This window comes from Pongo abelii, chromosome 1 (assembly GCF_028885655.2).
Source record: "Pongo abelii isolate AG06213 chromosome 1, NHGRI_mPonAbe1-v2.0_pri, whole genome shotgun sequence".
Classification (NCBI taxonomy): Eukaryota; Metazoa; Chordata; class Mammalia; order Primates; family Hominidae; genus Pongo; species Pongo abelii.
Genome location: NC_071985.2, coordinates 159,120,756 through 159,145,545, shown reverse-complemented (window position 1 = coordinate 159,145,545; position 24,790 = coordinate 159,120,756). Strand labels below are relative to the sequence as shown.

The following is a 24,790-nucleotide window of genomic DNA, read 5'->3' as shown; positions in this document are numbered from 1 at the left end:
GCCCTCTCCAAAACTAAATCCCTCCTTGCTTAGGGACCAAAAACTAATGAAAGGCCATCAGATGAGGGTTATGGGAGGGGCCTGAATTCTGCTAAAATGCAGGTGTAGTTTCTATAATCCCTTACAGCTCAGGAGTCATGTGACCAGAAATCACAAGATTTGTGACTTTCCAATTGATCCTATAGACAATATCAGTATTGTAGAACCTAAGATTGGTCTTCTGAGATGTTTTTTTAGAATTTTGCATTCTGCCAACCTACTGACTTCACCTGGACCCATGACTCATGACTCAGCAGGTCCTGTAGCTGCCCAGCCAGTGGCAGACTCAGCACATGTGTACCATTTTCCTCACCCCCATGATTTCATCCTCAACCAAGCAAGAGTACCCATTCGCTAGGCCCCTGCCTATCAGATTATTCACAAAAACCCTAGGCTTTGAATTTTCAGGGAGGCTGATTTGAGTAATAACTCCAGTTCTGTCACGTGGCCAGTCTTGAGTTAATTAAGCGTTTTCTTTACTGCAACACCATGATCTAAGTAAATTGATTTTGCCTACGCAGTGGGCAGGAAGAACCTGTTGGATGATTACATTGCCTTAAAACTATTTAGCATAATAGTGCACAGCAACAGGTTAAAGAAGATGCATCTTGGCAGGATTAAAGATAAAGTTAGCTTATGGATGAGCTATCTACAAAAACTGAATGTGTCCTAAATATTCTCAACTTTACCTTCAATTTAGGGCCCATACAGATTGGAAACAGGTGGAAATAAACTCGAGCTGGAGGTCGAAGCAAATAACAGAGATACCCTAGAAAAGTAGAGCAGAGGAAATAAAGGAAACACAAGAAGAGATCAGATGGATTGAACTGCTCTAGGGTGTGGTGATGGGTGTGGTGATGGGTGTGGTACTAATCTTGGAGACTGAAAGACTTCTGAGGAGCGAAGATGAAAAGCTGAATAGATTAGAAAGGCCATTTCAGAAGCCCAAGCTCCCTGAGGACTTCTCATAAATAGAAAGACACACTCCACATCAGATAAAGGACTATTTTGTACATTCTTCCGGATTTTTTTTGTGCTTTGCCAGCTAACAACAAGAGTGTCAAATAGTAAGAAGTATAACTACTCTTTCCCACCAGTAAGAACTTTAGTAGATTTTCAATACATGCATGTCTGCCTCTAAAACATATGATTCTATCTTTCTCTCTCTTCTCTCTATGCTTCTTTCTTTCTTTATTTTTACTATATTTTTCTGTTCACTATTGATTACTTTGTCTTTTGTCTCAAGAAGTCAAGAGTTACTACATAACCTGGCTTTAGTTAAGAATAAGGGGATTTAGTGTACACATAAGTAAAAGAAGCTGGATAAATTCTATTAGTTCTCTTACGAAAAGTGCCCTGCAGTCCTTGAGATGTACATTTCACAAAGCAGTTTTCTGCTCAGAAGTTCGCAATGTGTCAGCATCAGGTTATTTACAATCGTATTTCCTTGCTAAGGTAAAAGGTAAGCATAGAATGAAAGCAATTATCACTGTTTTTTTTCCACTGGGGCTGTCAATGCAACATGCCCCTGTGACACAGCCTGACACTTTTAATGAATTCCCGGGGTTATGCGACAATACCACTAACACCCGCATCTGTCACTCAGAGATAGGGATTTTCCTTCCATTCTTGAGCTTGGATGCTAACATTCTTTGTCCCAGCTAATGAGGATCTGACTTTTTATCCTGGAACAGGGCACTTTAATAATGTGTCTCTACAGATCGCATTGAACAAACCCTAAAGTGTGATTCAGTCAGAGCTGATTTCAAATACAATGTTTAATAAAATTCAGTGGAACATGCTTAGAGGCTTTTTTTTTTTCTGTCTGTAGAGATAGCTGCATACATTGTGGAGTCAAAAGGCCCATAGTTAAATTTACCACTTTCTCTTTACAACAGCACTGCTTTGCCGTAAGTCCACTTCTATTTGTGTGCTTGCTTGCCTCTTTACTGACAGGGACTTCTGAAAATTTGTTTTGTTGAACTCTGGCAGAAATGCATGACTGCCTAGCATTATTTAACAGTCTGTGCTAGGAGAGGCAAGCTCGCCTCTAGGAGTCATAGGCTCTTGGCTCCCTACTCAAACATGATTACAAAGCATCTCTACTCACTCTGTTTTGTTATGAAAGACAGAAAATAGTAAAAGGCAGGATGTAAGGTATGAGCCAACATAGGAAAACATAGTTTTGGGGGACGAAATTCATTAGTATGGACACTCGACATGAACTGAAGCATGAGTTGTAATAGAGCTTTAGCAACTTAGGAAGAAAGGGTACAGGCTAAGAAAGACAGCTTCCTAAAAGTTTGCCTCTGGATGAAAAGTAGAAGCTTAAAATACTGGGTGCAGTCATAAGAGATGTGGTCAATATAGCCTAGTTTGGAAAACTCAGAAGATTTATTGCATTAGGTGAGCTGCACCAAGGAAAGCCCAAGTAGTGGGTAACATTAGCCTCAGACGTGCAGCTCTGGACAGATTTCAAATTCTCAGCCCATTCAAAGTGAGATAGTAGCCACGAACTGGAGGGATCATAGGGAGATAGGATCCAGCTAGAAGAAGCTATGGAGGGTGTCTAACTCCAGCAAGTGGACTGCAGATGAGAAAGAAAGCTTCAGTACTAGAGGAAAGCTTAGGTACCACATTCCAAAATCAAGCCAAAAGCCCAATGATGACACCTCAACAAAGAAAAGAAGCAAGACAAGAAAGGGCAAGAGAGAATTGGCAAAGTGGGTTAAATTTTAAATAAAGTGTTCATTAAGCAAAGTGATCAGTAAGCAAACAGATGTGAGGTTAAATGACTTTGGCAAAGCGGACTTTTTCCAGGTGCAGAAAGAGATAAAGGGCAGGCTGCAATTTGAAGAGCCTATAGGTGCCTAGGACAGAATCCAGTCAAAGGCAGCAAAACTAGCTCCATGTCCCATAGGTTGAGGTGCCAATGATCTTAATAGGTAGCTTACCAAGATCAATGTTGTTCAGAAACTGAGTGAACCTCAATGTACAGGTGGAAGGCATTAGCAGCACCAGCAGGGAATGGCTGAAAGAAGGCAGGGGCTGATTGGCAAGTGAAATCATCATATGAAGTTTATAAATAAATTCTAATAATTAGTCAGCTTAAGACAAGCATTTAAAAAAATACAGCCTCTGCTGCTACTGCCTTCAAAACAACAAAGACAATGAATCTAAAATTCCCTTATATATATTAATATATTTAATCTTGCTATATGCATACCGTGTTTATTACCTTTGTTTTTCACTTGCGAAAATCCACGGATAGAAAATTTTTGTGACTTTTTAAATATCCCACAGCAGAGCCATGAAGTAACATCAGGTACCCTAACTTATGAAAGGCACCCTAAAAACTACTACTTCTTAAGATAATAAACAATAAATAGAAAACAATGTTAAAGCCACACATACAGAACAGTGAAAGCAGCTACAGTTGTGATTTGTACCACTGTTGCAAATCCCAAATCCCCAGAGGTGACAGCATATGAATTGGAATGTCCTATAGACCTCACCACATTGTGGGCCCTCATTGCTGACACCTTCTCCCAGGGGGTCCCAGGGTATGGCAGTGGTGAAAGTAAAGTCAGAAAAACATTGGTTTAGTAGTCAATGCAAGATTTTTAGTTTCCTGGAAAGGTAATAATTTGTACTCCCAAGGTGATGAGACATGGGCATAAGATACATACTTGTATAGAACTCTTTCTGTTCAGTCTTCTTGCACCTATACTGTCAAGAATTCATGTGTGATGGTAGAATTTTGTCATTGAAAGTCTTCAGCTTTGGAAGAGCCAACCTTGGGCTTATATCCTGGGTCGACGATTTACTAGCAGGGAACATCATTTGCAATCACCAGCCTTAGTTTCCTCCTCCTAGTAACACATATAATTTAACCTGACTCAAAGTGTTAGGAGGAGGATTAAATGAGACATTATAAAGTGTCTAGGGCTATATATGGTAACTAGTAGGTAGACATTCAATAAACATGACTTCCTTTTCCTTGCTAATCTCCCTCTCATGAAAATCAGTTGAGGCTTCAGCAGTCTGTAGAAAGCAGAGAAGTTCTAAGAGACCTGAAGTTTGGTGCAGACTTCCAGGCTAGGATCTCTTTCAAAAGGGTGAAAATTTTGAGAAAAGTTTTCTCCCACTCAGGGATGCCCCATATGGTTCTACAGTTTGTACCCTAAAGACAATAACATATCTGAAAGGGGACAATTCACATTGTAGACCTCATCAATTTGTTTATTTAGAACAACAATTTCCTGGCAGATGGCAGTGTTCTGTTGCAGCAAAGTCAGCATATCACAATTTTCCAACAGATGAAAGTAAGGTGTCTTAAGGACTGGGTATTTCTGATGTCCAAAGATCCTTTATGTGCTAGCAGAGGCCTTGGACACCGTTTGACTAAATGTTTTTCATCTCCTTTTCCACAGTGTTTGAAATTCCATAAACTAGAGATTCATTTTGCTATATATATATATTTAATGTTATATATAAATATAAATTAAAGAAACTTAATACATTTTATTAATAAATATAAATTAAAAGAATTTATATATATTTATATATAAATATATATCAATTAAAATAATACAAAATTATTGAGTCTAAGTTATTCATATATGCTGCTTTTAGGGTTTATGGTTACTCTCTTGGAATATCTGTGAAGAGGTATGACTCTGGACAGATTTCAAATTCTCAGCCCATTCAAAGTGGGACAGTAGCCATGAACTGGAGGGATCATAGGGAGATACGATCCAGCTAGAAGAAGGTATGACTCTAAATCTCTCTGCAGGGATATGTTGTCTTTACCTTCCTAAGTTGTTTTCTACTTAAACAGCTAAGAAGATCCATACTGTAAAGAAATGTAAAAAAAATCCATACAGAATTATCTTTCAACACCATTCACCACAGAGTCATGAGGTGTAATAATACTATTACAAAAGAGTAAAATGTTGAGATGAATAATTCAATACACCATACTCTGCCTAATATTTCCATTAGATTTAAATCATTATGAGTAATCCATAATATTAAAATATGTGAGGGATTATATATTGTGCTAATTTTAGAGTTCAACCAATATACGTGTGCTCTAATTTACCACTTAACAAAATCATAATTAAACATAAGGTACCTATATTACCCATGAAGGTATAGAATGTTACTTTAAGGTGGACTTAGATTACTTGTAAATACATATTGCAAACTTTAGGGATGTGGCTAAAAATATTTTCAAAATAAGTATACTTAATATACTAAGAAAGGAGACAAAATGGAGTTATATAAAATTCTCAATTAAAACCAGAGAAGTCAGAAAAATAGTAGAAGAAAAAAAAAAGAAAAAACCCATGACAAAAAGCTGTTATAATTAAGGTAGCTATCCAATCAATAATATCAATATCACTTTAAATGTAAATGGTCTAAATATATCAGTTAAAAGAGACTATCAAAGTGGATTTAAAAAAAGCCAGACCTGATAGAATGTTTTCCACAAAAAAAACACTTCACAAGCATGTATCTGATAGACTCATATCCGAATTATACAAAGCATTCCTAAAACCTGACAATGAAACATATTTTTCTTGGGATTACGCTACTGTCCAGTGAAATCATAGTGAGAGTAACACTGCTAATGACATTAACTAGAGCTTTGCTTTACTCTGGTGCAATTTTTGAAAAAAAGAAAAACCCGTTTTCCACAAACACAAAATCTCAACAAGAAAACAAACAACTCAATAAAAAATGGGCTAAAGCTCTGAACCAACGCTTCGCCAGAGAAAACACATCAATGACAAATAACATATGAAAACATGTTCAACGCCACGTATTATTAGGGGGATGCAAAACAACAATGACAATGGGATATGACTAAACTCCTATTTGAGTGGCAAAATCCAAAATACTGACAATGCCACATGCTGGCAAGGATATGGACCAACAGGAATTCTCATTCATGACTGGTGAGAATACAACCACTTTGGAAGATAGTTTTGCAGTTTTGTACAAAGTCAAACATAGGCTTGGTAGATGAATCAGCTTTAGTGCTGCTAGGTATGTATCCAAATCAGTTGAAAATTTATGACCACACAAAAACCTGCACACAAAAGCTTATATTAGTTTTGTTTATAATAGTCAAAAATGAAAGCAACTAATGTATTCTTCAACAGGTGAATGGATAAATAAACTGTTTATATGTATGAGAATTTTATATGATCAACATCTAGACAATGGACTATTATTCAGCACTAAAAAGAAATAAGCAATCAAGCCATTAAAAGACACGAAGGAAGCTTAAATGCATATTGCTTACTGAAAGAAGCCAGACTGAAAAGGCTACATACTGCATAATTTCAACTGCATGCATGACATTTCGGAAAAAGTAAAAGCATAAACACAGTAAAAATATTGATGGTTGTCAGGGTTTGAGGGTGGTGAGAGAAGTGATAAATAGGCAAAGCACAGGACATCTTTAGGAGAGTGAAATTATTCTGTAAGACACTACAGTGTTGGAAACATGACATTATATGTTTTTCAAAACCCACAGAAGTGTACAACATAAAGAGTTAACTCCAATGTAAACTATAGACTTTAGTTAATGTATTAATATTAGTTCATTAATTGCAATAAATACACCACATTAATGTGAGGTGTTAGTAATAGGGGAAATTTTGGGGGCAGAGGAGGAGAAAGAAGTATATGGGAACTCTCTCTACTTTCTGCACAATTTTTATTCAAACTTAAAATTGCTCTAAAAATAAAATATATTCTTAAATTATAACAAAATATGTGTTAACATTGTTTAATGTCTCTGTCTTCTCCATTCTATGCTGTAAACTTTATAAGAATCAGAACTCAGTAGTTTATTTTTTGAGACGGAGTCTCACTCTTGTTGCCCAGACTAGAGTGCAGTGGCGCGATCTGGGCTCACTGCAACCTCTGCTTCCGGGGTTCAAGCAATTCTCCTGCCTGAGCTTCCTGAGTAGCTGGGATTACAGGCCCCAGACACCATGACTGGCTAATTTTTGTAGTTTTGGTAGAGATGGGGTTTCACCATGTTGACAAGACTGGTCTCGAACTCCTGACCTGAAGTGATCTGCCCGCATCGGCCTCCCAAAGTGCTGGGATTACAGGCGTGAGCCACCATGCCCGGCCAGTAGTTTCTAGATAAATATTTGTTAAATAAATTAATTAAAATTCAACATGTAATATCAATATAATCTAGCCTATCTGTGGAACCCCAAAAAAGAGTTCATGAAATATTACCTTTTCTGGTGCTATGATCTGAATATTTTTGCTCCCCCCAAATTAATATGTTGATCGATACCTAATCCCCAACGAAACAATATTAAGAAGTGGGGCATTTGGGAGGCGATTAGGTCATGAAGGCTACACCCCCATAACTAGGATTAGTGCTCTTACAAAATAGTCCTGAGGAAAATTTGTTTGTCCTTCTGCCATGTGAAGACTCCATAAGAAGCGGTCATCACTGAAGCAGAGTGAGCCTTCTCCAGATTCTGAATCTCCTGACATCTTAATCTTAGATTCCCGGCCTTTAGAACTGTGAGCAATAAATTTCTGTTGTTTCTAAATTACCCAGTCTATGGTGTTTTATTATAGCAACTTGAACAAAGGCAACTGGGATGCTCTCACCTTTATCATTTTTGAGTATTTCTGGGAATACCTGACACACAGAAAAATGTAATCTTGCCAAACTACTTCTACATCTTACCTCAAGGTAATCAATGAAGATATTTAACAAAAGGTTGTATGTAATGACCATTAAGTCAGTGTATAATGGCACATGAAAGCTGAAAATTTCACAAGTTACTGAGCTCCAATTTTGAGAATCTTATTTTTAATGGGTGTAAGTGATGTGGAGCCTTCTTAGTTCAGCTTCCCCTCTAGGTTCTGCTGAGAGCCTTCTAACAGAATTCCCTTACTGGCCCCAAAACCGTATCTGTGAAAATTTCCTCTAAATATTTGTTTTATCATCTTGATTTAATCACCAACTCTGTGCCCAGCTGTGAATAATATCTCATTTCTGCCACTCATACACATAACCTTAAAGAAAAAAAATTGAAAAACTACAGATTATTTCTCTCTTTTTTGCTTTCTTTTCACCTCCATAAATATTCTACTTTTTCCTTTAATAGTTCTTGAATTATTTGAATTTGTTTTTATTTTTTTGTTCCCTTGAAGGACTTTATTACTTCATCTATCAAAATCTTGCCCCTCCCCTGCCACCATGGCAACCTATAAATCACGACAGCATCCTCCCCTCAGTGTGGGGCAACAGTCAAGCCAGAATAATCTCCAGGTGTTTTATATTGACTTCCATATGTGTTACATCCATGTGCTTAATGTACATGCACGTGAATAGCTACATGCAAATGAAAAACATCCTTATTTTCTGCTGGAGTGAATTTTGGACATTGACAGATGCAACCTTTTTCAAAATTGAAACTCTGACTAAAATCATATGAACTGGTAATGAGATATCCTGGATTATAATTATGAATTTTTGATTATCAATATAATGCTCTTTCTACAAACCACTCTGAAATTAGACTCTATACTTTTATGTAGTATAATCATTGCCTACCCTGGATGGAAATAAAGATGATTTTCATTAACATTTTGCCTGAGGGATTTCAAGTGAAAGTAAGAGTCCCTTGAATCTTCCAATTTCTTGTACTCAAGTTTAGTAACAATTGAAAATTATTCTCTGGCATGACGCCATTTTCTCGGCAAGGGGAAGCTAAGTCCCACACTGGTGCAGTTTGCATTTTAGTGTATTTTGTAAATAAATTCTTAACAGATGGACAAACCAGCAGGAAGCCAGCACCAGGGAGTCAGCAGGTGGACAGGAAAGCCAGAAATGGACTGGCACTGATCAGATTAACAAAACTAAAATATCTTGGGATTCACACATGCTGCCCACAGAATAAGTTGGCACTGACCAGATAGGCAAACTCAAATCAACCCTGAGCATGGAAAATTTCCATTACTCTGTTGCCTATAGGGTACCAAGGTCCCACCCAGATGGTGACGCCAAAGCTATAAATCCTTCAGAAAATCAGTCTGTCTTATTTTTCTTCCCTGGAAGTTGACATCCAGCAAAAAGGCGAGATAAAAATTATAATTTTAAGGAATATCAAACTTCTCTTTATACAATTGCGTTAACCACAATAGTAAATGGGAATGGAGGAAGACACTGTCACTGAACACTAAAAATTATTGGTATAATTTCCCAAAGGACTTGAAATATTTCACTGCCGCTATAGGCACATTCCCTTCTACTCTCCGACCCATGGCATTGTTCCCAAAATGTACAGCTCTAATAGCCTCATTTTAATGTCTGCTGCCCTCTCACACAAAGATGTTACTCTTGCATTAAAAGCTACCTTCCCACACTAAAATGTGACTCCCAGAGGATCTCTGCCCTCTGCCTTGCATCATAGGTGTTATCCGGTGAGATAATGGCTGGCAACAGAGGTCTAGTGCTGGCAGGACATCCAGGAACAGTGCACTGGGCACTTGTCCTGGTCAGGCTCAGGGGTTTCTAAATGTGTCAAGCTTTCCCAAATCTCCATGAACTCATAATCTTCATTTGGAAATTCTGAAATGCTTAATCACATCACTTAAATTTTTATGAGTTTTATAATAGATATAGCAAATCCCTAGAGTCAAGGTAGACTCAGATTTAAATTCTGACTTTGCCATTACCTAGCTGCCTGATTATGAAAAAGTTGCCTTGGATCACTGAGCCTAACTTTCCTCACTTCTGAAATTAGGATTGTGAGGATTCACTGAGAACATGTATATAAAGAACTTAGCCAAGCAGCTAGCACATAATAATAAACAAATAACCATATCTATTAATATTTTTCATTATTATTATTTTATTTGCTATTAGAAGTTGAAGACTGGGTGCAGTGGCTCACACTTTTAATCCCAGCACTTTGGGAGGCTGAAGTGGAAGGATCCCTTGAGCCCAGTTCAAGATCAGCCTGGGCAATATAGTGAGATCTCATTTTTACAAAAAAAAAAAAAAAAAAAAAAATAGCTGAGGGTAGTGGTGCATGCCTGTAGTCCCAGCTGCTGAGGCAAATGGATCACGTGAGCTCAGGAGTTTGAGGCTGCAATGAGATATACTCACATCACTGCACTCCAGCTTGGGTGACAGAGTGAGACTCTGTCTCTAATGAACAAGTGAATAGAAATTGGAGTAAGGTTGGTGTGAAGGCTCTGATTTAAAATTATTCTTATAGATCACTGATACACCTGGCATAGGAGATTTAAAAACCAGTCAAAATGTATAATGAGGCTTCAGAAGAACAGGAACATAAGGTTAAAGAAAAGTAGGTTTGGAGGCTTATTGTGCCTAAAAACAATTATGAAATCCACAAATTTACATGAAATATGTTGAGCCTATATTTAATCTAAATTGATTCTATATAGTAATCAACTAGATGAAATTAATATCTCAAGTTTAGCCCAAACTGGATGAACTTGAAGTGGATAGAAAGCTCTCCAAATAGCAAGGATAATCCTACTCAGAACCACAGACAGTGACTAGGATAATAGGGACACACCTAATTGGTCTCCAATTCCCAGAGTAAAACCTAACCTACTATATTATAAGGCCTAAAATTTCATGAGCTGCCTTGCTGTCTTCAAACCTCATAGGACCCCAAAGAACGAACTATGAGTTTCCTTGCTCTCACCAGTTGTGGCCCTCACAGAAATGGGAAGGCTCCCCACCCAGCTGCTTCCTTTGTCAGCTAGAGCAGCTACACTCCACCCCGTTCTGTCAGAAGTGAATCTAACAGGATTCACCTCCTTATCATCACATTAAGGTATTCAACAAAATTAATACCATACTCCCACAGGAACCAGGGATCACAGCATCCTCTTGTTACTATAGATCCTATCTCTCACAACCCATGCTTATTCACTCTGCTGTCGTGTACAAGCCCTGTGTGGCCCTGCATTGTGTAGTGTCCTACTCCCCGCGTCTGTGACTATCCATGACTTAGAAACTTTTGTCAGTCTCATGTGTCCAGTACTGGGTGCTGTGTGTTCAGACATCCTCATAATCTTAGTTGGGGGAAATCTCCCTCAACAATGGAATGAAGAGGAGATGGAAAAAATACCTACCAGAGTCCAGCAGATTGAATACAACATAGGTTTACTCTCCTATTGGAGAATGAGCACATAATCAGATAACGAAGTCCAATTGACTTGTCATTCCCAGTGAGGGTTTGAAAGGAAAGGTGCCATATGCAGTAGGCTTGAGACAACGAAGACAAGAAGCAGGGAGGCTTTTCTGCAAATCTGAATCCCTCTCTTTTATTTTTATTTTTTTTTTTGAGACGGAGTTTCGCTCTTGTCGCCTGGGCTGGAGTGCAATGGCACGCTCTCTGCTCACTGCAACCTCCACCTCCCAGGTTCAAGCAGTTCTCCTGCCTCAGCCTCCCAAGTAGCTGGGATTACAGGCACTTGCCACCATGCCCAGATGATTTTTGTATTTTTAGTAGAGACGGAGTTTCACCATGTTGGCCAGGCTGGTCTCAAACTCCTGACCTCAGGTCATCCACCCACTGTGGCCTCCCAAAGTGCTGAGATTACAGGCGTGAGCCACCATGCCCAGCCTTCCTTCTGATGTTCTACTAGAATGGGACCAGAGACAGCAGCCCTCAAGGCCTGGCTTTGTACTTACCCCAATTGAAATTAAGCTGTCAGAGCTCAGGGATACCCCAAAGCTAGTGGTATACCAAGATACATTTTATCACTCAAAAAAGAGAGAAAAAAATCATTTTATTTCCCATTCACTATTTCTATAAAATGATGAAAAGGAAAAAAAAATTAAAGAGAGAAAATTTAGAATTTCATTATTGTCATTTGCGTTCCACAAAGATTCACCCTCTTGCTCTTAGGGAGGTGGTGACAGAATACTATTTATGGTGATCAATTGGATGACCTTTAAAATCTACCACGTGACACAGAATGGAGAGCAGGAGTGCAGGCTGAGTGTGTGTGGCCCCCTAGCTATGCTATGGACAAGTTTATTCAACATGCTCTATTTCTAAATGGCATTTTAAGCTATCAATAGATCTAGATCTATGTTAACTTTAATGAACTAAACTGAAAAACTGACATTTTAGGCCCCTGTACACATTATTTAAACAAAATATAGCTCTAACAGATTTAGCTGAGGTGATTTTTTTTCAAACCCATATTTACCTACATCTGTGAAAAATAAGGGTAGGATGAGACTCTCAAATCTTTTTTGACAGATATCCTCAAATGTTCCCTTAAAAGCTTTTCAACATCCCAGAAATATTACAAGGATTGGGTTCCACCTATTCCTGGATGAAATAGCTGCATTGTGGATAATGGTTAAAGTGCATAATTATTGATTTGGATACCTCTATTATCATCATGAAAGTTGAGCAAAAAGCAGTTTAAGATTTAGAAACAGCAGTAGTAAGTCATGCAGGAAAGAGCTATTTTTTTGCAAAGGATATTTTGCAACCTGTTTTTTGTAACAATACACCAATCACAAAATTTTGTTTGGGTTAATATTTTGCAATCTGTTTTTTGTAACAATACACCAATCAGAAGATTTTGTTTGGGTTAATATTAATGTGACCAATCTAATGCTTTCTTTCTTTAATTGATAACTTCTGCTTCATTAAAGGCTATATGTAGAGTGTCTTAAATGAGTTCCCCCAAAGTGGACCCTGAGATGAGGATCAGGGGAAAAGCAGTTTCTCTGTGACCTGAGCCCAGGAAACATGAACATGGGAGTGGGGGATAAGACAGGGAAGAGGAGAAAGCCAACACACGGTGCAGGATCAAGGGAGTTACTACTGTGGGCAGCCAGAGCTCGGAGACAGCGGATCCTTTGCTTTAAAAATGTCAAAGGAGAGGGTAGGGATTTCTTTCCAAGATGATTTTAGTGCAGCCCACCCCACATTGGTAGCGGAGAGTGAACCAGATGCCCTCTCAAGGTCTCTTCCAATCTTATGATTATATGATTGCTCATTATCAAAAATTGGCCCGTAATTGGTTTGACTCAGAGAGGTCAGGATGTGAAGGGGACTGCATAACCTTTTGATTTTACAGTAAAGAACAATGTAGTTATCCCAGTCAACTTTCTGAAGGACATTTTAAAAATTTTCATAAATGTGCCATGATAATCTTCATGACTGCTAATTAAGTGAGATCACCTAGGAGTAGGCTACAATTTTGACAGGTAGAAATGGGGGTTTTGTTATAATGGAAATGAGAGGGACCCATGACAGTCCCTAAATACTATACATGCATGTATAACCCTGCTTTGGTTGTCTGTCTGTTTTTAAACTACCTACTTTGTTGATATATAATCAGATACTGGTTTTAGAAACGATTTAAGAGAGAAAAAAACTCATGCTTCATTTTGCTTGCTTTTAATTGGGGAAAAAATCATCCTTTTACAAACAAATGGGGATCTCACTTTAATTATGTGACTCTTTGTACATAATTTTACGTAAAATTAGTCACCCTGAATGCATATTTTAAAAGGACTAGCTATAGCTAATTGACCAACAGTGAATTTTCAAAGTGATCAGTCCAATTACTGTCTGCCAAGATGCAGAGATCAAACGCGGTTTTCTCTTTTTCATAGTCCTAAGGTTTGTAGGAGCAGAACATTTATACTCAGAATAACTTTTTTAATGCAGTAAACTTAATGAAATAAAGTTCTCATTTTAACTAGGAGAAGCAAAAGAACATAAAAGAAGTTATCTGAATAAATAAAAGTATATTAATTTTTGTTTTGCAGGACCCCTTGAATCAAACTGGTAACAGTATAAAATGCTAGCATTGAAAACAACCTTAGTGACTGCACTAGTCCAGTCTCTTAATTTTGTAGATAAGACAATCGAGGCTGAAGAGGTTTCAAAGAGAGGTTTCTTTCCATGATCAATTTTTTTTTTTGGAGCTAAGTACTTGGAGTTATTTATTTATTTATTATTGTGTATATTTAAGGTGTACAGCATGATGTTTTGATATACATAGTGAAATATTTACTATGTTCAATCAAGTTAACATATCCGTCGTTTCACACAGTATTTGCTTTTTTGTGTGTGTGGTAAGAGCACCTGAAATCAACTCTAAGCAAATGTCCGGTATACAATACAATATTAAAACTATAGCTTCCATGGTGTACCTTATATCTCTAAACATTCATCCTAGACATTTGAAAATTTTTACCCTTTGACTTGTATTTCCCCTCCCTACACCGCAGCTCCTGGTAACCATCCTTTTCTTCTCTGTTTTTGTGTGCAGTCATGTACTTTTAACAAGGATATATTCTGAGAAATGAATCGTTAGACAATTTCATCATTGTGTTAACATTGTAGAGTGTACTTACACACACCTAGATGTTAAAGCCTACTACACACCTAAACTATATGGTATAGACTATTGCTCCTAGGCTACAAACCTCTATAGCATGTTACTGTGCTAAATACTGTAGGCCACTGTAACATAATAGTAAGTATTTGTGTATCTAAACATATCTACACATAGGAAAGTATAGTAAAAATGTGGAATAAAAAATTAAAAATGGCATACACCTATATAGGACACTTACCATGATGGAGCTTGTAGAACTTGAAATTTCTCTGGGTAAGTCAGTGAGTGAGTGGTGAGTGAGCCTGAATGCCTAGGACATTACTGCACAATACTGTAGACTTTATGAACACTATCCACTTAGGCTACACTAAATTTATTAAAAAAAAAAAAGTAATTGCACTCTGCCATTGTGATGGCTACAGCATTACTTGGGGGATAGAAATTTTTCAGCTTCCTTATAATCTTATGGGACCACCTCATATATCTGATCTGTCATTGACCAAAACATCATTATGCAGTGCATGACTGTATTTGACTTTTTAGAATTTGAACTCAGGTGTCCCATGTGTTAATATTCTTTTGACAATAGTAACTAGGGAAATAAAATTATATGTTAAATTATTTCAGAAACATGACTTAAACCTATCTCACCTTGAAAAATAAGAACATGTTGTAAGATATGGTGAAAAATAACATTTTCATATTATATCCAACCTCTACCCTTCACTTATAAACATCATGCTATGAATCTTCTGTAGATACACTTCAAGAAAGAAAGTGTCAGATTAGGATACTCATTGTCAAATCTAATGGCTTTCTTTTGAGTTTGACACTAAAACAACATTTTTCTGGTAATGTGATTCAACATTACCTTAGAAATAGGTTAAAATAGATCCCACTTGTCAATTTTGGCTTTTGTTGCCATTGCTTTTGGTGTTTTAGACATGAAGTCCTTGCCCATGCCTATGATGTCCTGAATGGTATTGCCTAGGTTTTCTTCTAGGGTTTTTATGGTTTTAGGTCTAACATTTAAGTCTTTAATCCATCTTGAATTGATTTTTGTATAAGGTGTAAGGAAGGGATCCAGTTTCAGCTTTCTACATACGGCTAGCCAGTTTTCCCAGCACCATTTATTAAATAGGGAATCCTTTCCCCATTTCTTGTTTTTCCCAGGTTTGTCAAAGATCAGTTGGTTGTAGATATGTGGCATTATTTCTGACGGCTCTGTTCTGTTCCATTGATCTATATCTCTGTTTTGGTACCAGTACCATGCTGTTTTGGTTACTGTAGCCTTGTAGTATAGTTTGAAGTCAGGTAGCGTGATGCCTCCAGCTTTGTTCTTTTGGCTTAGGATTGACTTGGTGATGCGGGCTCTTTTTAAAATGATGAGTTCATGTCCTTTGTAGGGACATGGATGAAATTGGAAATCATCATTCTCAGTAAACTATCGCAAGAACAAAAAACCAAACACCGCATATTCTCACTCATAGGTGGGAATTGAACAATGAGAACACATGGACACAGGAAGGGGAACATCACACTTCGGGGACTGTTGTGGGTTGGGGGAGGGGGGAGGGATAGCATTGGGAGATATACCTAATGCTAGATGACGAGTTGGTGGGTGCAGCGCACCAGCATGGCACATGTATACATATGTAACTTACCTGCACATTGGGCACATGTACCATAAAACCTAAAGTATAATAATAATAATAATAATAATAATAATAATAATAAAAGAAAAAAAAAAGAAATAGGTTAAAATAGGCTGGCCGCGGTGGCTCATGCCTATAATCCCAGCAGTTTGGGAGGCAGAGGCTGGTGGATCACGAGATCAGGAGTTCAAGACCAGGCTGGCCAACATAGTGAAATCCCGTCTCTGCTAAAATAAATAAATACAAAAATTAGCCAGATGTGGTGGCACATGCCTGTAATCCCAGCCACTCGGGAGGCTGAGAATCACCTGAATCCAGGAGGTGGAGGTTGCAGTGACCCAAGACCGTACCATTACACTCCAGCCTGGACAACAGAGCGAGACCCCATTTCAAAAAAAAAAGGAAATAGGTTAAAACATTAATGATTTCCACCAAAGTAAGTAAAACATTTGCAGTACCAAAAAGGTTAATAGGTATTCCTACTACCAGGTATTTTCCCTGGCATCCTATCTGCATGAAGATATATTTGCCTCAAAAAAAAAAAGATGATTGATAAATGAAAAGAAAAGGCTACCTAGTTTTTCACAGAAATCTGGAAAATAAGCCACTAAAAAGCACTATTTGGCTTGGGGCATAAATGATTTTCCATCTCTACAAAAGAGTAAAGAACTGAACGCTATGATTTTGTTTTTATTTTCCTTTTTGTAATTGTTTAAGTACTCCAACTTCAGTTTTAGTAGGCTGTGAGTTGCTTGAGAGTGTCGGCTATATTTTTATTAATCTTTATATCATTATTGTTCAGCATAATGCCTACAACCTAAAAGACAATAAATGTTGGATAGGTAAATCAGTAAGAATCTGAGGTAGCTAGCAGTAACAATAAAATCTATAACCATGGAAATAAGAGTAAAAAATATTGATCCAGATGCTAAAGAAGAGGAAAGAAAAATTATTATCAGAAGCAAAGGCTAAGAGAAGGTATTACAAATGAACAGAAAACAGCTCAGAACTTCTCAAGAGCCAAAATAAAAATAATTGCTTAAAAGGTTAATATTTCAACATTTCAACATTCAACAGTGTTAAATGTTTCAACATTTAAATTGGTGGAAAAATACATATTAAAATCATATTTTAAGTTTACAAGAAACTTTAAAAAATAAAATTCAATAAATATCCATTAAGCATCTAATATTTTGAAGACACTTCATTAGGCAATGTGGGGCTGGACAGAGATAAAGAAAATAGAGTCATCAGCCTTACAAAGGCTATCTAATGTATGACACAAAACAAACACATACATGAAAATAACGCAGGGCAAGATGGAAAATATCCTTAAGAAGTATGACGTGATTCAGAGGCGAAGGAAATCACACATGATTGCAAAGATCATGAAAGTATTCTTAAAATAAATTTTGTTTGAGATAGGCCTTGACATTTAAGTAGGTTTATGAAATTTGGACACATGGGAGTTCAGGTAAGGCTTTCAGACATGAGGACAGGATGTACAAAAACACTCAGTTAAGAGAGCATGTCTCACCCTCTTAGAGAAGTGAACAGTCCCTGTAATATAAATTTAACTCTAACAAAGGCTTTATGTCAGGAAGTAATAAGGGGTAAAGCTGAATTAGTAGTTGTAATACTAGTAGAAATCCACTACCTCCTGAAGAGAAGTAATTTTGCAAGAAACAAATTCAGCATCCTTATCTTGATTCAAAGCCCGTCTTTAATTTCCACTCAGGTTTGAATTCTTTGGCATATCTAATTTTAATAATTAAAGGACTCTTTGGACTACACAGCATCTAGTGTTCTTTTATAATTCATGAACTTGGAAAAGTTTTAACATTGTATGTATATGAGTGAGCTTGATAAAATGTGCTAACAAGCCATCTGCTTCATGACACACACTTCCATAAATGTCATTAATCTTTATGTTATCACAAAATATGACGACAAGGAAGAACCTTTCTGTGGAAGAGAAGTTCTCTAACAGGCCTTTGCAGGATACTCTGGTCTTTGCTTGATCTGGCACATTGTAGCTATAAGAATAAATGCCCCCAATAAAAGCAGAAGAAAAATTGGCTGTAAACTTTCATAAGAGAATGCCTGATGCTTTGACCACAGTTTCTATATTCCTTTTCTAACCAAAAATGCCAATGCTATCCAAGTACCTATGCTATTTAGACGATCCCACAGGTCTTAAATTCTCTTGTTTAGAAGAGTAAGATACTAAGCCAGAGAAGAGGATTCATCTATTATTTCAGTAATGCATAAACAGTAGATGTTTACTGCTCCCTTTTCAGGGCAAATATAACTTTCTAATGCTTTTCCATAAATCCTGCTGCTATGGTTAAGCTACCTTTTGAAAGAGTTAATCCTGTTCCCAGGGATAGATATTTTATTGCCTACTTTTAGGAAGTAGCACCAAATGAACTCTCCTTACGTATATTTATAATATGTAATATACATAATAAATATATTTCTTGATGTATGCATCAAAACCACATAATGAGGCTGCACTCTGCTTTAGTTCCTGGTATCAGACACATTCATAGGAATAATCATATTCCTAGTCGCCAAGGGGTTGCCACAGCCAGTTTCTTATTATATGTGGCTTACATGGACTCATCAACAAATTTGCAAACTCCACAAGTCTATGAATTCATTTTCCTGTGTTTCAACGTCTTCCCTACTTACACATACACACAAGAGAAAAGTCACCAGTAAACAACAAATATGCCATAGAAAAGCAATTCTGCAATGGTTCAGGTTTTATGTTCTAATAATGCTCAAATCCCAGCTTCCAGGATTCAGCGTACTATATCAGCAATAATGAGTAAAACTACTGAAACTCATTAAAGAATTTACTAATCAGTACATTAATTGAGGCTATCTGCTTCCCATTATACAGAGACAAATTAAGCAGGTTAAATGGTTCCCAGAAAACATCTGTGGAAGCATGTCAAAACTAATGATAAATAAAATAGAGCTCCCTTTGTGGTTGATTTTTCACCCAGCTGCATCCTAAAAGTGCTATCAGAAAAAGCTATTCATTGTTTGTCAAATCAGAATAAAATCTCCAAACCACTAATAGAATTTTTCTTATAACTTTTGAAATAAAGGTGATCAGTTCATAAAATAGCCACCTACTTGTGCCACATATTGTGGGTTGAAAAAAACAAATGGTCCTTTGGAAGACATCCACCAAATCTATGTGAAATATATAGAGATAGTTAATAACATCCTGAATAATGTGTTTTACCAAATACATCAAAATTATCTTTCTAAGAAAGAAGTGATTGGGTTATTAGAAATATTCCTTTCATCGAGGTTCTACTCTTTGGTTAAGCAGGCTGGTTATTTGGGTCAACATAGTGAAACATAGAGGAACAATATAAGAGCAAAGTAAGAGAGAATTCAAGTTCTTGAATTATTTTGTATTTGTGTGTATGTGTGTGTGTCCATATATATATATACACACACATACATATGAAAATAACACCATGAAATTAGTCACTTCTTATTATGTAGATACTATATGACAAATTATCAGGCAATGTCTCCTGCTTACAACCCATTGATAGCTTTCTCTTTTTCTCAAGATAGAGTTTAAAATTCTTAATAGAAGATACAAAGCCCTGGGTGAATTAGCCATGGCTTTTCCTACCCGCTCATCTTCCTGTATTCTCTCCTTTACATTGGTACTTTTTATATACTTGATCTTCTGTTCCTTAACTGTGCCTTAGTCCTTCTTTGTACATGCTATTCCTTTCTCCTAGAGGGCTCTCCATCCCATTGCCACTCTCATTCTCCACATCTGCATAATTCCAGTCCCTCTTTAGATATCAATTTGTATGTCATTTTTCTTTATAAACTTTATAATATAAATTAGATTTCCCTTTAATACACTCTTATTATACCCTGCTTCTTTTTAAAACTTTTTATAAAATTGTGAATAGATTTAATGATTAGATGTTTAGTAGTAAAATTGGTAGCATTAATAGTTCACTGTGAAAAATGGTAGAGGAAGAACATGTTCAACTTTCGGATTAAGCAACTGGATGAAGGAAGGTGCCATTCATGGGGAAAAGGAAGAGTATGACAGAAACAAAATTAAGACTACGGGAGGTAATGAGTTCAATTTTAGGCATGTTTAGGCTTTAGTGTCTCAAGGACCTCCATATGAGATGTACACCTCACAGTGGCATACAAAGTGGGAAGCAAAAATGTAAAATATAGATTGGTACAGATTTCAGAGTGTTCATTCTATAGATGATAAATAAATTGATTGAGATCTCCAAAGAAGATTGTGTAGAGGGAGAAGAGAGGAGAGTATAACACTGAGACTAGAATTTAAGGGCTAGGTATAGGAAAATAAATGGAACTGAGAAGCAGCAGCCACAACAGTAAGAGAAAACCCAAGAGAGCTGGTGTCTAAAAAAGGGCAAAAGAAATACCCTTCATGAAGCAGGAAGGTCAATTGTGCCAAATATGGCTAAAAGATCTGGGAAGACATAGACTGAAACTGATATTTATCAACAAGGATAACCTTGGCAAAAAAAAGAGTAAGAATCAAGCGCTGGGAGAGGAATGAGTGACAATAAAGCAGAAAAAGTACAGTACCTATATCAAGAACTTTGTGAATGGAGAAAGACACTACTGCATCTAGAAGGGATATGAGATGGAGAAGTGGGGTGTGTGTGTGTGTGTGTGTTTTCTTGTGTAGCAATAAGAGAATGCTCAACTGCTTGTGGAAAGGAATCAGCAGAGAAGCAGAGGTGAAACTATGTGAGAGAGGAAAGAACATCAGTAAATTGTGTCTTCTGAGAGGTGTAAAATTGGAAAGAAAGATTAGAAAAACATGGTTATAAAAACATGGGAAGATTGAGAAGCAGTTTTAAATGCACAGTGAACCAAACTGCACCATTCTGTGAATTCTTCAGCTGTGTTAAGCACCTCAGATGTAAAGGCAAGGGTATTAAATTAATCAACGTGTTCCCTGTGCAAGCTCAACAGCAAAAATAGGTGATGGAGTTGAAAATATTGCTAAGAGAGTCATGAAAGTAATGATAACTTGAAGTCCAGTATGAATAAGAAATGAAATAAGGATAGGGATTGGGTGAGGAGGCTGATAGAGAAAAAGTAGGTAGACCAAAGGACTGAATAACTAAATGAGGGGAATGATCAGCAGTAACTTATTAGACTACTTTAAAGTTAGGAAATTAGGGAAGCGAATGGAATGTTTGAGTTCAGGATTTTAAGAGAGTAACATTTCCACATGAGAAGAAGGTTCAGAGTGTGATCATATGAATGAGTAGATGAAATGGTGTGGAAGTAATGATGCCTAAAAATGAGGAAGTCAGTGGCCAAGAGCCCAGAGTTCAAAAGCTGGCTTTTCACAACATTTGTCGAAGACACTCAAGATGATCATAAGATATTTCAGTGGAAAGTAAACATTTAAACTGGGTATCAAAAGCTTCCATGAGTAAAGTGGAATAATCAGGTAGTCAGCATTGACAGTGAAACAGAAAGGTAGATTTGTTACTGGGAAGTGTGGGGGTTCTCAGTTCTTGTCTTTCTTGGGAGAAAGAATTCGGCCAAGAGATAATTTAATAAAGAGAGTAGAGAGTTTTACTAAGGAAATAGTGTACACTCTAAGAGAGGAGCAGGATGGTCTGGCTGGAAAACATCAGCAGTAGCAGCAAAGATTAAGTAGTAGCAGAGTTTATTTAAAGAGACAGTATGCTCTGAAAGATGAGACAGAGTGGGCTCCTCAAAAGAGAATAAGCCAGCAGCCCTGAGAGTTCTGCATTGCGATTTTTAGTATGTCAGTCTCACTTTTTAAGTTCCTGCCTCTCTCTTAAGTCTCTGTCGTATCCCTCAGCTAGTTACTGCCCTAAGTTTGTGGGATTCTTCCTTAGATTCAGTTGATGATCACCTGTGGGCCAGGTGGTCAGTCAATACAAATTCTGCCTGATGGCAGCGTTGCTCATTACTGCCAGCCCGGGAAGGTCATATAGTGGTCAAATCTGTACTTACTGTGCCTGCACATCTCTTAGGAATTTCCCCTTTGTCCCTTTTCTCTTCTTATCTTCAGGTAGCTGGCTACAGTCTGACAGGTTAACTGCAAAGTCAGCAATTACTGGGCATCTTAAGAGGTGATTTCAGGCATTCCTTTCTGCATAGGTATTTCCCCTCCCCTCTGCTCTTAGCATGTATGTTTCGTGCATGTTTCAGGTAGCCTCTGGGATAGGAAATGTTCCAGAACTTCCTTTCTCAAGGGCTTCCCCTCCTGCTCATGTCTAGCTATCTGTGTACTCTAACAGATTGTAGAAGGATTAAATGCCCAAATGTGGAAGCAATGGTCTGTATTTACTCTTAACAAAGGAGAAAACAGATATTCAAACTTAACCTTGAAGCCAAAAGACTAGGAAGCTTGAATGTTTCTCCCATCCATCTTTTTCTATGCAAAGTCAAATACCACTTACTAAATTTGTGAAAGAAGTAAGCTGCCAAGGAGTGTTGAGATCGGTGGGTGTAAACTGCAATCTAAATATGGCTTAAAGACGCATTTTGTTTTATTAGACCTTTTTTTATTACGGTCTTATTAGACCACTTTTTACAAAAATAGAATTTGATAATCTTTAGTCAGGGAATGCATATTTTGTTTTATCAATAGCACTGACCACTTTCTATTTTCTTACAACTTAATTTCCATATGCACATTACATGGTTCCCCCATAGGTATTTGAATAGTCAACATCTGCTCCAGATTTTTTTTTTTTTCCAGAAAGAAAACATGGAAATTTTGGTGTTTGCGTTCATTCTCAGTACTCTAGGAAGTTCCAAATGTGTTTTTGCTGGACAATAAAGCTTGAGCATAGTGGTTGGATTGGTAGGGACTTCTGTGTCAGTGAAAAATAAACTAAGGTCAATAGTACTCTACGTTTAGGGCAAATTAAATATTAACTAGTATGCAATCTATAAACTGAGAGGTCACAGAAGCAGCAGGCTAAATAATCATACAGTTAAATAAAGGACTTGTAGCTTAAAAGGCAGAGATATGGTTTTCCTGTGTAAAATAACTCGTTAACTATTAGTCCCAGGACACATTATATACCAAGAAATAAGGGGAAAAGCACCGTGATGGAAAGATATTCCTAGAAAGAACAGGGAGGAGCACTCAGTTGCCATTGCCAGAAAATTTCCAGATCAGATGTGAATATTGATCAATGTTTAGTAATTTAAGCATGGAAGACAGAAGAGTGGCAATGGAGATAAGGTTAGCTCCTGAAGAAATGTCAGGACATATCATGTCATCCACCAATCTACACTGCCCATGATTTATAAGTACCAATAAGTTAAAATATTGTCCAAAAATAGAGGTAAAAGGAAAGGTTAAAAAGCACAAGAGTGGCAGGCAGTGTAGACAATTCTTGTAAATGAGTACAAGAAAAAGTTAATCTCTAGCATTCACTTATTTATTCATTCAATAACTATTAGCTGAGCACTATTCTAAACTCAGTAGTATGCTAAGCACTGAGGCCTGATAAGGAAAATAGAAGCTCTTGCTCTCACGGAGCTTATGGTCTAGTCAGACACTTTACAGAATGTTTCCAGCAATCTTCTTTCATCATCCAAGAATTAGAAAATAGCTGTAGTTAAATAAAGAAAATATAATATAGTGGGTGGACACACACACACACACACAGAAACATGCAGAATGAAAATGTTCATATACTGTGTGATCCGTGCTCTTTCAAAGACCTAAGCTGGCAAGCAAAAATAACAATGTACATTGAGTCAAAATAAATAAATAAACTGATCTAACTTTAAAAGAGATGCAGGAGCTAGAAAACAGGACTGAACTTTGGTAATGTAAAACATTTTATAACTATTACTCCACTAGAACAGCAATAATAATTGTGAACAAGTATCATTATAAATAGGCAAGCTTAATGTTAAAAGGGGGAATTAGAATGGACTTTCAGAGTTAAAATGGGCTGAAATTGTGCATCTAAGATTAGGTGATACATTTAATTGAGAAAGCTTTAGTAAAACTCGTGATGAAAGCTGCAATAGAGCCCAGAGGAATAATGCCTTCGAGCTCCCTACAGAGCCACCTACAGATCCGCTAGCAGGTTCTTAGAAAAAAATGACCATGGGTCAGGCCTGATGGTAATCAGCATTTTGAGAAAACGAAAAGGTCCCTCCAACATCAGAGAGTGCCATTTCCACTCACCTCTTTCCTCTGATCCTGCTGCAATATTTTCCCACCTAGATGGATCATACATGGCAAAAGGCCCAGTCTATTCATGTGCTTGATGGCCTACTAAATTGCTCACTAATATTTTTGACGCTGGCTCTATGAGGCTGTCATGGCTGTCATTTCTGTTACAGATTCACTACTTGCACAGCAACCCCTTTGACAGTCAGTAGCATAAAAGGGCATTGAAATCAAGACTCACAAACCCCTTCTGCCAAGGATAAAGGAACTTCCTGGGGGTACTTCAAGCACTCTGTTACATAGCTGAATGAGATGAAAGGAAGCAAATCCTGTTGATGGTCATTCAGAAGCAGCCAGATTGCTCTGCTAAGTGCCTTGCCTGTAGATTGCCGGTTTACCACTATTGTTTAATTTTCAGGAAGTATGGACAGCACGCAGTGTAGTGTACAAGTCCCTGTGGGCAGTC

At 37.3% G+C, this 24,790-nt stretch overlaps 1 long non-coding RNA gene across 1 annotated transcript in view; it reads right to left on the bottom strand.

Annotated features, from left to right (window-relative positions):
• The window catches only part of LOC129050651 (uncharacterized), a 56,292-nt gene extending 31,820 nt beyond the window's left edge, over positions 1–24,472 (bottom strand). Inside the window, exon 1 of the long non-coding RNA XR_008514322.1 lies at positions 24,340–24,472. This is a non-coding gene — a long non-coding RNA (uncharacterized LOC129050651). The remainder of the gene's footprint in view (positions 1–24,339) is intronic.
• Positions 24,473–24,790: the final 318 nt, after the last annotated feature.